The 12286-nt window shown below is 42.7% G+C and overlaps 1 protein-coding gene across 1 annotated transcript in view; it reads left to right on the forward strand.

Annotated features, from left to right (window-relative positions):
* Positions 1-397: 397 nt before the first annotated feature.
* Positions 398-12286, forward strand: part of caly (calcyon neuron-specific vesicular protein) — a 51486-nt gene continuing 39597 nt past the window's right edge. The window contains exon 1 of the mRNA XM_041176442.1: positions 398-463. The gene's annotated coding sequence lies outside the window, so the exon portion shown is untranslated. The remainder of the gene's footprint in view (positions 464-12286) is intronic.

Raw genomic sequence — 12286 nt, forward strand, 5'->3', positions numbered from 1 at the left:
CTTAATCTCTGCAGGGTCCATACTCACTATTGCAGACATTTATAAAACCAATGTGTTGTATTTTACTCCATAGTTCCTTGCAATTGAAAAAAAAAAGAATAAATACATTATTATTCTAATACAAAGATCTCACCTATAGGTTACCTGAATACTGAGTGGGGTTCAATTAGGGTGACATTTGGACCTTCTCAAAACCTATCTGCCCTCGCTGATAGGGCAAGCAGGTCAGATCTGAGTGCTGACCTTTCATCCCTGAAACGTCAGTAGTGTCGAGCTTACAGGTACCTTCAACAACACCAAGTCTGGGGAGAAAATAACGCTGACAACATCTCCTAGGCAACCAGCTCTCCGTCTCTCGTTCTATTTCACACTCTCACTCTCCCAGTCTGTTTCTCTCACTGACTCTCTCCTCAGCAAGTCACCAGCTCTTCCCCATCAAAGCACACATCACTCCGCGCTACCGGTAAGTAACCTGACCAATGATGCTTTATGTAAAACAAAAGGGAACTGAAACTATTTTCTACTGCACCAAATGTTACTTTGTCAGTTTCATATAAATTATGTACAATTTACAATTTCGAAGGCGGAGGAGGAGCGGTTGGGGGGGGGGGGGGTAAAAAAAAAACAACGCGTGATATTTCAATGGGTTTCTAAGTGTTATTGGGCGGATCTTTAAGCAAAAAAGGTTTGGAAATCAACACAGTCCGAATGGTTTAGTACGGGAGGATTGTGCTGAAGCTTTATTTGTTTTTAATAACGGATTTTAATTAGGAGTGCGCCAAACGAAGTGATTTTCCCCCCCCCCCTTTGGCGTTTATCAGTGTTCATTAAATCACAAGTGTCCGCCCTCCCGCTTTAAATTGTAGCAGCTTTGGGCACAAAACGCTCCCCATGTTAATCTATGCCAGATATCATTCAGGCAAATCAGAAAATATCAATACAGATCAGCCCCGAACTGTTTCCTCCGGCAACCTCCGCCTATGCGGCTCTGGGAGACAAAAGATGTTGGAACCTTCAACAGGCGCAGCGGTTTTAAGCCGAAGTGTGGGGCTGCAGAATGCACTGAGGTTTTGGGGGGTGGGGGGTGGTAGCGGGTGATCTCATTCATTTTTTTTAAAGGAAAACGGGTTTTTTTTAATATTTGACAGGTTGCTTGAGTCTATCAGTCTGCCCTAGTTACGTTCGCCCCGCACCTGGGAATGCAGTATTCGGAGCCCCTGCTGAAATGAGATTAATTAAGATTTACATGTGAAAGCTACTATTAGCCAAGAGAGAAAAAAAAATCTATATATGCCATATGGAAAAGCTCCTCCCCACTCTCCAGTGAGAGGATCCCCCCCCCACCTCCCCCCATTCCCACATTTACTGTCACGATGCAGACTGAGGTAGCTCTCGGGAATTCAGGGTAAACACCTTTCAGGGTTCTATAAAACATGGGATCAATGCCTCTCATGAATTGGGAGAAATGTGTGGAACGAATGTTTTTAACTGAATTGTAATGAGAGATTCAGCCTTGCATTGATTATTAAACAGCGTCTTCCTTGGGGGAAAAAAATCTACTTTATTTTTTTTAACTTTAAGCATGTATTTCCTTTGCACTTATGTAACGGATACTGACCTCTGTAGAGGGAGCTGCATTGTGGCAGACCCACACTTGCTTGACACCGCGGGCTGCACTTCACATATAACTTTCCCGAGGTGAGAGCTCAACCTCCAAGTGTTTCCATGAATTACCCGAGTGATTCGTGCTGTAGGAGTGTGGGCTCCCTGCTTACCTTCAACTTCAAAGTTCCCGGGGAGTGCCTAAATATTGCAAAGTGGCTTTGCACCAAAGCCGGAGTGAAGTCCAAGCGGTGTGGGGGGGAGCTGACTACCTATTGGAGGTGATCACTCATTCTTCTTGGTCAAGGTGAATTCTGAACAATATACCCACGTCACACCACCGTCAAAACTGTTCTGCACGCTGCAATCTTACAGATTAGAGCTTCGGCCAATTTGGAATGTGTTCATAAGTATTTCTTCCTTCATTGCTACTGCACTTGATGTGACCATGGCTCTACATGGCTGTGCAGCACAGTGCCTGTGAGCATATTAGTGCTGCCTGGGCCCTTTTTTTAAATAGAGGAACATGGAGGTCGATTTGGAACAGATACTAATGGAGTGTATCTCCCCTGTTTAGAACACTTATTAGTTTCCACGCAGAACACTGCAAGTTAAGTGCTTGACTTTTGCAAGATTTATAACAATTCAACTTCTGAAGGGTGCACAGTGCAATTTTCTTGCCAATAGCCGATCTAGCGCACAATTTCATATTTAACTGAATAACTGTATCAGTATCTTTTATTTTTGCTGTTGGTCTGTAGTTAATGACGCATGCTAACCTTGGGAGCAACTAGTGGCTGTCAGATATTTATCTTTGAGAATATTTCATAATTAAGCATAGATAATTACTTTTGGCAGATTATTCAAACAGGCACCAACTGAGATTGTGCTGTCCTCAGTTGATGTCCACGCTTTCCAGCAGGGGTCACTAGATAGTGACTGGCTTTTTTTACTCACTCGCCCATGCATAGCAAAGTCAATTATTTTGTACTGAATTTCAGACCTTGATGAGATTAAGTCAGCATGGAAGGGGAACAAATCGTACCTGTAACCTTTTCATCATAAAGATTGCTTGCTTCCACCTCTGTAGTATCATTCATCTCTGGCCCTACCTCAGTTCATCTGCAGTTGAAACACTCATCCATGCTTTTGTTACCTCCAGTCATGACAATTCCAATCCTCGCTGGGCTGGTCTTACATATTCCATCCTGCATAAACACAAGCCCACCCAAAACTCTGCTATCTGTGTCCTAACGTGCACCAAGTTCTGCTCACCCATCACCCCTCTGTTCACTGACTCAACGTTGACTTCTGGTTCACCAATAAAAATACCTGGAAAAACTCAGCAGGTCTGACAGCATCTGCGGAGAGGAAGACAGTTAACGTTTCGAGTCCATATGACTCTTCAACAGAACTAAGGAAAAATAGAAGAGTAGTGAAATATAAGCTGGTTTAAGTGGGGGGGGGGGGGGGTGGTGGGACAGGTAGAGCTGGAGCAGGTAGCGATAGGTGGAGTTTGCCAAAAGATGTCATAGACAAAAGGACAAAGAGGTGTTCACGGTGGTGATATTAGCTAAGAAATGTGCTAATGGTGACATTAAGGGTAGAAAGCAGGACGAGCAAGGTACAGATAGCCCTAGTGGGGGTGGGGTGGGGAGAAGGGATCGAAATAGGCTAAATGGTAGAGATAAAACAATGGATGGAAATACATTTAAAAATAATGGAAATAGGTGGGAAAAGAAAAATCTAAATAAATTATTGGAAAAAAGGAGGTTCGGAAAGGGGGTGGGGCTGGAGGAGGGAGGTCATGACCTAAAATTGTTGATCTTAATATTCAGTCCGGAAGGCTGTAAAGTACCTGGTCGGAAGGTGAGGTGCTGTCCCTCCAGTTTGCACTGAGCTTCACTGGAACATTGCAGCAGGCCAAGGACTGACATGTGGGCATGAGGATAGGGTGGAGTGTTGAAATGGTAAGTGACAGGGAGCTCTGGGTCATGCTTGCGGACAGACCGAAGGTGTTCTGCAAAGCGGTCACCCAGTCTGCCTTTGGTCTCTCCAATGTATAGGAGACCGCATTGGGAGCAGCAAATGCAGTAGACTAAATTGAGGGAAGTGCAAATGAAATGCTGCTTCACTTGAAAGAAGTGTTTGAGCCATTGAACGATGAGGAGAGGGGAAGTAAAGGAGCAGGTGTTGCACCTTCTGCGGTTGCATGGGAAGGTGTGGTGGGAGGGGGTTGAGGTGTAGGGGTTGATGAAGGAGTGGACCAGGGTGTCCCGGAGGGAATGATCCCTGTGGAATGCTGCCAGGGGGGGTGAAGGGAAGATGTGTTTGGTGGTGGCATCATACTGGAGTTAGCGGAAATGGTGGAGGATGATCCTTTGAATGCAGAGGCTGGTGGGGTGGTAAGTGAGGACAAGGGGGACCCTATCATGGTTCTGGGAAGGAGAGGGAGGTGTGAGGGCGGATGCGCAGGAGATGGGCCGGACACGGTTGAGGGCCCTGTCAACCACCGTGGGTGGAAATTTTCGGTTAAGGAAGAAGGAGGACATGTCAAAGGAACTGTTTTTGAAAGTGGCATCATCAGAACAGATGATGCCCCCCCCCCCGGCGGCATTCCGCAGGGATCATTCCCTCCAGGACACCCTGGTCCACTCCTCCATCACCCCCTATACCTCAACCCCCTCCCACAGCACCTTCCCATGCAACTGCAGAAGGTGCAACACCTGCCCCTTTACTTTCCCTCTCCTCACCGTCCAAGGGCCCAAACACTCCTTTCAAGTGAAGCAGCATTTCACTTGCACTTCCCTCAATTTAGTCTACTGCATTCGATGCTCCCAATGCGGTTTCCTCTACATTGGAGAGACCAAACGCAGACTGGGTGACCACTTTGCGGAACACCTTCGGTCTGTCCGCAAGCATTAACCAGACCTCCCTGTCGCTTGCCATTTCAACATCCACCCTGCTCTCATGCCCACATGTCCATCCTTGGCTTGCTGCATTGTTCCAGTGAAGCTCAACGCAAACTGGAGGAACAGCACCTCATCTTCCGACTAGGCACTTTACAGCCTTCTGGACTGAATATTGAGTTCAACAACTTTAGATCATGAACTCTCTCCTCCATCTCCACCCCCTTTCCGATCCCCCTTTTTGCCAATAATTTATATAGATTTTTCTTTTCCCACCTATTTCCATTATTTTTAAATGTATTTCCATCCATTGTTTTATCTGTACCTTTTAGCCTATTTCGATCCCTTCCCCCCACCTTCCCCCCACTAGGGCTACCTGTACCTTGCTCATCCTGCTTTCTACCCTTACTGTCACCTATTAGCATATTCCTTAGAAAATATCACCACCTTCAACACCTCTTTGTCCTTTTGTCTATGACATCTTTTGGTTATCTCCACCTATCACTGACCCTTTATCCAGTTCTACCTGTCCCACACCCCCTCCCTTAAACCAGTTTATATTTCACTTCACTTCTATTTTTCCTTAGTTCTGTTGAAGAGTCATATGGACTCGAAACGTTAACTGTGTTCCTCTCCGCGGATGCTGTCAGATCTGCTGAGTTTTTCCAGGTATTTTTATTTTTACTTTTGTTTTGGATTTCCAACATCCACAGTTTTTAGTTTTTATCTGGTTCACCAATGCTTTGATAATAACATTTTCACCCTTCTGTTCAAATCCCTCAATTGGTCTTGCCCCTCCCTATTCCTGTAACCTTCTGCAGCTTCACAACCCACCAGGAACTCTGGGTACCTCCAGCTTCAGCCTCTTATGCATCCCCAATCTCTTCAGCTTACCATCAGTGGCCATGCCTTCAACTAGCTAGGCCTTAAACTCTGGAATTCCCTCCCTCAGCTTCTTCACCTCTCCTCAAAGACTCTCCTTAAAAGCTACCTGTTTGTCTAAGGTTTTACACATCAGACATAATATCTCCTCCTTGACGCAGCATCAATTTTTGTCAGCTTGTAGCCAGCGAAGTGCATTGGGATGTTCTCCCACGTTAAAGGTGCTATACGAATGCAAACTGCTGTTGGTGCCACTGCTGCAGGATTCATTGTCACAGGGGGCAATGCATTACCAAGCAACCAAAAGAGGCTAGTGTAGAGTTATGTTTAGAAGCTACTTATCTTCCAATATGCATCTTCTGGTTGCCAACTTAAAGAAAGTCATGGCTGTGCATTATTTTTAAATCTCTTAACTCAGTGTTTCCACTGAGTTTTACATTTTAAAAAGCAAAAAAGAGATGACCCAGTTATATTCAGAAGGAGATGGGAATCTCAAGGAAACAGTTGGTGGAGCAGCAAGCAGTCACACTGAGTGCTTCAATGATTTCAATAGAGCTAACACAATGATATAGGGATTAGGGCCTGTCTTATTAATGCTGACTGCATTGTCCTAGTTGAATTGTAAGATATAACAATTGGCCAGGGAATAAGATCAGCAATGATGGAACACCACTCATTCCAGCACATCTTACCCTCCTTGTTTGCATGGCACACATGGTCCATAGGAGGCAAAATGTAAAGTAAAGGAAGGCTAGAATCCTACATTCTAATATTCATGAGTATAATGTAGGGAGATTAGAATATAACATTGCTACGCACCAGAACATAACAGAAAACCAAAATGTAACATTGTATCATTCTACAATACAACAGGAAGCTAGAATGCGCAACATTATAATATTTCAGAATATAACAACAACCTGCATTTATATGACACCGTTAACATGGCAAAGTGTCCCATGAAGCATCATTAGGTGTCGTCAGACATAGTTCAGACACAGAGTCACATAAAGAGATACTAGAATAGGTGACCAAAAGTTTTCTGGAAGAGACAGGATTAAGCAGAGAGGTTAGGCTCTGGGCAGCTGGAGGTGTGACCGCCAGTGGTGGAGTGATGTTAATCAGGATGTACAACAGACCAGAATCGGAGGAGCACAGAAAATCTCGGAGGATTATAGGCTCGGAGGAGATCACAGATGCAGGGATTGGTGAGGCCAAGGAAAGTTTTGAGCACAAGGATACGGGTTTTTATAATTGAGGCCTTGTTGAATCTAGAGCCAGTGTAAGTCAGTGAGCACAGGTTGATTTGTAAATTGACCACAGCCTGGTATCAACAATAAATTCCAACATTCTACAATATAACAGAGGGATGTGCAAAAATTATATTCTAATTTACCACTGCTGAAGCAAAGAAAAAATATTACTGCAGTCTTCAAAGGATTCAAGAGAGATACCTGGCAGGATCATAACTGCAGATAGAAAATTTATGATAATGAGTTTAAAAGCATGCAACGAGAAATCTGTGGACAGTTATTAAGGTGGTGTTTGAAAATTAACTAGATGCAGGATAGCAATGGGAGTGGGTATCATATAATACCCTGTTGAGAAGGTCAGCCATTCTCTCCAGCATACTTGGAGAACTTGTTTCTCATTAGTGTCTCTTGCCTGCATAAATTGGTGAGACAATATTCACCCCTTTGTTGCTTGAGGCTATAGCTTCATAGCCATAAACTGCTATTGTCAGATCAAACAGAAACTAATTAGAAGAACGTATAAAGCAATGGAATTTTAAGAATCTCATGGTGTGGGCATTTGTCATGGTTGTGCTGTGATTGACTTCAGGCATTGCATGGTAAATGCTTTGCATTCAAGATTTCCACCCTATTGCTTTCTTCTCAATGTTTCCCCCAAAGTGCAAATTCTATGTCACTTGTGCATTGAACAAATAAGAGAACTGTTTCCAAGCCCAGCATAAGAGCATCAATACAGTATATTTTCTTTCAGGATCTCATTTTAAGGGGCAGTATATCTTGCCTTCAGTTCCACCAACTTAATTACAACCTTCCTGGTTTTGATCTCTGAAGCTTCCCTGACTGACTGAGGTTATTCTGTGTCTGTACCTGGGATTGCCATCAGAAAACGATGGAATCTTACTGCAGTCACGGTAGTAGCTATGCTTCACTGCACTGATTTTATTGTGGGGATAAAGAATCATTACTTTTTCATGCAACGCATATAAATTGATAGGCGATGTAAGATGATTTTTTTCCACATTGCTTCTGCCATTCTGTGGTGACCATCTTCAGGCTAAATGACCAAAGTGAAAATTTAAAAAAAAACCCTTGCATTTTGTTTCTGTTTGGTTGATGTATTTTCATCAAAACATTTTTTTGTCATATCTTTTCATCACATGCTTCGAAATTAAAAATGGGGAGAGATATGTTGGCTAGTGGGTCAGAATACAAATGGGGTTTGAAAAATATAACAAAAGCCTCCTTCATTCTAGCCATAAGGGTTTTATTTGATGTGTGTCCAATCTCAAACCAGTTCATAGTGAAACAAGACCAAAAATACCTGGAAAAACTCAGCAGGTCTGGCAGCATCTGCAGAGAGGAACACAGTTAACGTTTCAAGTCCGAATGACTCTTCAACAGAACTCGTTCATTCGGACTTGAAATGTTAACTGTGTTCCTCTCCGCAGATGCTGCCAGACCTGCTGAGTTTTTCCAGGTATTTTTGGTTTTGTTTTGGATTTCCAGCATCTGCAGTTTTTTGCTTTTATCTTACAGTTCATAGTGAAGTTAGGTTTGATGACTCAGAAATTGGCATTAATTTGAGGTAGCGAGAGTGACCTTCTGATGTTTGGGTGGTGTTATGGAGCTTCTATGCATCTGCCTGATACCTAACATGGGACTCCCTAATGCTGAAACTGAATGAAATACAAAGAGAGATGGAGAGATAGAACTTGCGTTCATATATCATCTTTCATAACCTCAGGATGTCCCATTATGCCCCACTGTCAATTAAGTGTTTTTTTGAAGTGTAGTCACTGCTGTAATTTAGGAAAATAGTACATTATTCATCTTTAAAAATATCAAAACATAAATAAGTTAAAGCACCTGGTACAATATGTTGGAACCCCAGTGCCCTGTGCCAGGGAGTGTAACAATGTACGTTTGTGCACACAATCCTCCACACAGTTACTGAAGTTACTGATCTCAGCCATGTCATAACAAATGTGCAATCAGCAGGTTACTCACAGAAAATAGAGGCAAAAGCCCAGGGTGAGTCACCCCACACTCTTCTACTTTGTTTTAAAATGTCCTATGAAGTGCCTTGGGACATTGCATTACGTTAAAGGTGCTATCTAAATATAAGTTGTTGTTGTTTTTGCTGGCCAGTTTCAGTGTGCCATTACAGAATGCTCGGGAGTGATTAGTTCACTCAGCCTCTAGGTCGTGGATGATATCTGCATAACTGGAAGAGAAAAAGAAAAAGCAAGTCTAATCCTGTGCTAAAATAGTGCACTCTGTCCATGGGATAAATTTCCACCGGAACTCTCAGAACCCCCACTTCCTCCTCAATGGAAGATCAGCAGGAAACCCAAAGAAATGGTGTGAATGGTTCTTCACGGCATTGCCCCAGCATTTCAGCCAATCTTCCACCGCATTTACTGCGAGAGAGCTGCTGCAGCAATTCTACCCCCCGTTTTTATATAATATTTTAATTCGATATTATTTATAGTCAGATAGTAAAAAAACAACTTGGAAAGTGGAGGTAAAAGCAAAATACTGCAGATGCTGGAAATCTGGAAAGTGGAGAAATGGAGTTGGTTGGAGAATTGGCGTTTCTCTGCAGCCCAGGACAAAGAGCTGGGAGTTCCAGTACTGAGGCACGATAATGCCACCACTGGTAGGAAGGTGTAATCAGTGCAGAACAAGTTTACATAGGCAGCTTCCATTCTTGGTGTGGACACAGGAATTTATAATAGGAAAGTTCACACACAAATGTGACCAAAACATAATATTATGTAGACAAGCAGGCAGAAAAGATATAAGATTGTTAATATTATGGGTTATGATATGTACCGCAAATAACAACATAAGCAGTTTAGTGCAAACCTTGTTCTTTGGAATCTTGTGAACTCTTCTTTTTGGTATAGAAAGGTGTAATTGACCTAGATAACACTTGAAGATAAAACAAGTGGATTGTAATAATGCATATTGTACAATCTTTAACTTGATTCTGTGCAAGTTCAAGGTTTCCAAACCTGTGATTATAATTACCTAAATCAGCAGTTGCCCTAATGAGATATATAGTGTACATATAAAATATATATAATGCAAACCTACACTTATATCACCCCTTTGGTAGAACAATATGCCTTAAGTCTCTTTGCAAATAAGCCTGAGGAAAATGAGCTTGAAAGGATGAGATTAGGATAAGGGTTCAAAATCTCAGTTAAACAGATGTTTTTTTAAGGAGGTTTTTAAAAGGCAGAAAGAGGTGGAGAGGCTGTCAAGTTCAGTGAGCGAGTTCTATGGAATAGAATTAAAAGCTGAAGACTCTGGCACCAATGAACGTGAAAGAAGCATAGGGTCAAGGACATGTAGTTTTCAGGAGGAGACACGGGACTGGAGGAGGTTGCAGAGATGGTGCGGGGCAAAGACATGAGAAGCTTTTCCGGACAAGGAGAGTGATTTTGCACAGAATGTATTGAGGTATGGGAAGACAGTGTAAGACAGTGATGATGTGGTTTGATGGGTGAGTGAACTTACTGCAGAATCATAGCATAAAGAAACCACAAAGCATAGAAGTTCTGAATAGCCATGAACTTTTCTTTTGTGCTTCCATTGTGAGATCAGCAGGGAGGATTTCTTCCATGCCCTATATGTAGCAAAATTGTAAATGTGTTATTTAGAAAGAAACTTACAATTTCAATGGGCACAGCATGCGGAGGAGATCTTCCCTGCTGATTGGATATTAAACAGAATGTGTCATAATAGATCCATTGCTTATCCAATGATACAAAAAATGGCCCATTTTATTGTTGCCAAGCTGACAGCTTTTGAACTAGTGTGGATGTTCTAGCTGGTGTCAACTGAACTGCACAGCAATTCCAGAATCTCTCGCAGCACCCCTTTCAATGGATTTTTCTTTTCCAGTTCCCTCACTCCCCTCCTGCAGATGCTGGCACATGCTGGGTTACATTTCCGGCATTTCGCCCAAGGGGGCATTCTTCATGGTGAATGTTAGCCGACTGTTTTATCACAGAGCCATTCAGCACAGAGGGAGGCCATTCAGCCCATCGTGCACTGGAATCTAGGACACCGAATAAGGTCTCATTCAATCACGATCTCAACTTCACCCAGGGTGTATATTAGAGTTGCGTCATGATCGGAAGCTGAAACCCTGCTGATTTGCTTTCTTTTTTATTTGGGGTGAAATGACTCTTTACCTGGCAACAGCTAACTCAACACAAGACTAGGACATAACCTGAGAGCTTCATGCTTCATTCAGCATAGTATTATATCTGGCTGCAGTCACATATGGGAGCCAATGGAGAAGTTATCCCTTCAGGGTATTAATGTATGTTATGTGAAACCTGACTGCTTGGGCTAGAAATTGTTTGATTCAGGAACGCAACAACAGATTAATCTTACCAAACACACGCTGGAATCCATTAATTATGAACAGGCAATCTATTAAAGAAATGGTTTATTTTATTAACTATTTTGATTGAATTTTTAAGATCACAATGACAGGGCTGGCAAATTGAATTTTATTTCTTTCTGACTGCAACTCCCTGCCAACAATCAAACACGTTCCCACAGCAGCAGGATTTCCATTTTCTGTACCAGGCCCTTTGTATGGTTTCCCTCGAGTGAGATTTCCCATGGAGGCTGCTGTTCCCCATGAGTACTGGCACTCACCTCGAGCCCTGCTTGGGAAATTGAGGTGCTGAAGGTCCGGATTTTTCCAGCAATTTTTAGATTAACTCTGGGAGCACCGTAGGAAACAGGTTCATGGAATAAAACTGAGTGCTGAACTGCATTTGGAACAAGACTGAAATTCCCAAATGCACAGGAGGCACAATCCCACTTAGTTTCAGTACAATGGAAACATCTGAACCAGAATGGAATGATATTCCTTACATATTGCTCAACCTTGTTAAATACACACACATGGTCAAGTGGGGACTGAACACAGCACACAGCCTAGAAAATCTTAATGTCGATGAGCTCTCCTTGGACTCCTCGATTGTGAGATCCAAAGCAAAGATGTGCAGTGGACACTGTGGGCAGTGAATTGTATATATATTATTGATAAAGACGTTGAGTACATACTGTGCACAGCTGATTGGGCATTAAGTTGAATATCTCAGAATAAATCTACTCCTACTCCAATGTCACTCAAATGATTGCTTTTCTGTTGTTAAGCTGATGTTGTGCCTAATGACAACGCATAGATCATGATGATCTGTAGGAGTGTCGGCACTACTGCCTTTATTATTCAATCACCTTGTTCCATTTTCAGTCACCTTGTCCCATTCCTCGACACCACGAGAATGTGAGCAGAGGTAGTGAAGTGTCTGTTCTGCAACCCTGCTAATTTTAGTAGTGTCAACTCTTTCACAAGTTCCATCAATTTTGGGTTTATTTTTAAAGGGTTTACTGTTTCAGAGCAGCATATTCAGCTGCCAGCTGGTATTGCAATGAAACATTGAAGACAATGTGCTAAACCTCTGTGTTCCCCTCTGTTCTCAGATTACTTCCGACTGGATTAACAAACATAGGCTAAACAAGCATGACCCTCAATGAATCAGCAAAACTAGCAGAACCTGAGGCAAGGAGTGAAAGTAAATGCTACAAATTGTACAGGAGAAAGCTACA

This window comes from Carcharodon carcharias, chromosome 28 (genome assembly GCF_017639515.1).
Source record: "Carcharodon carcharias isolate sCarCar2 chromosome 28, sCarCar2.pri, whole genome shotgun sequence".
Lineage (NCBI taxonomy): Eukaryota > Metazoa > Chordata > Chondrichthyes > Lamniformes > Lamnidae > Carcharodon > Carcharodon carcharias.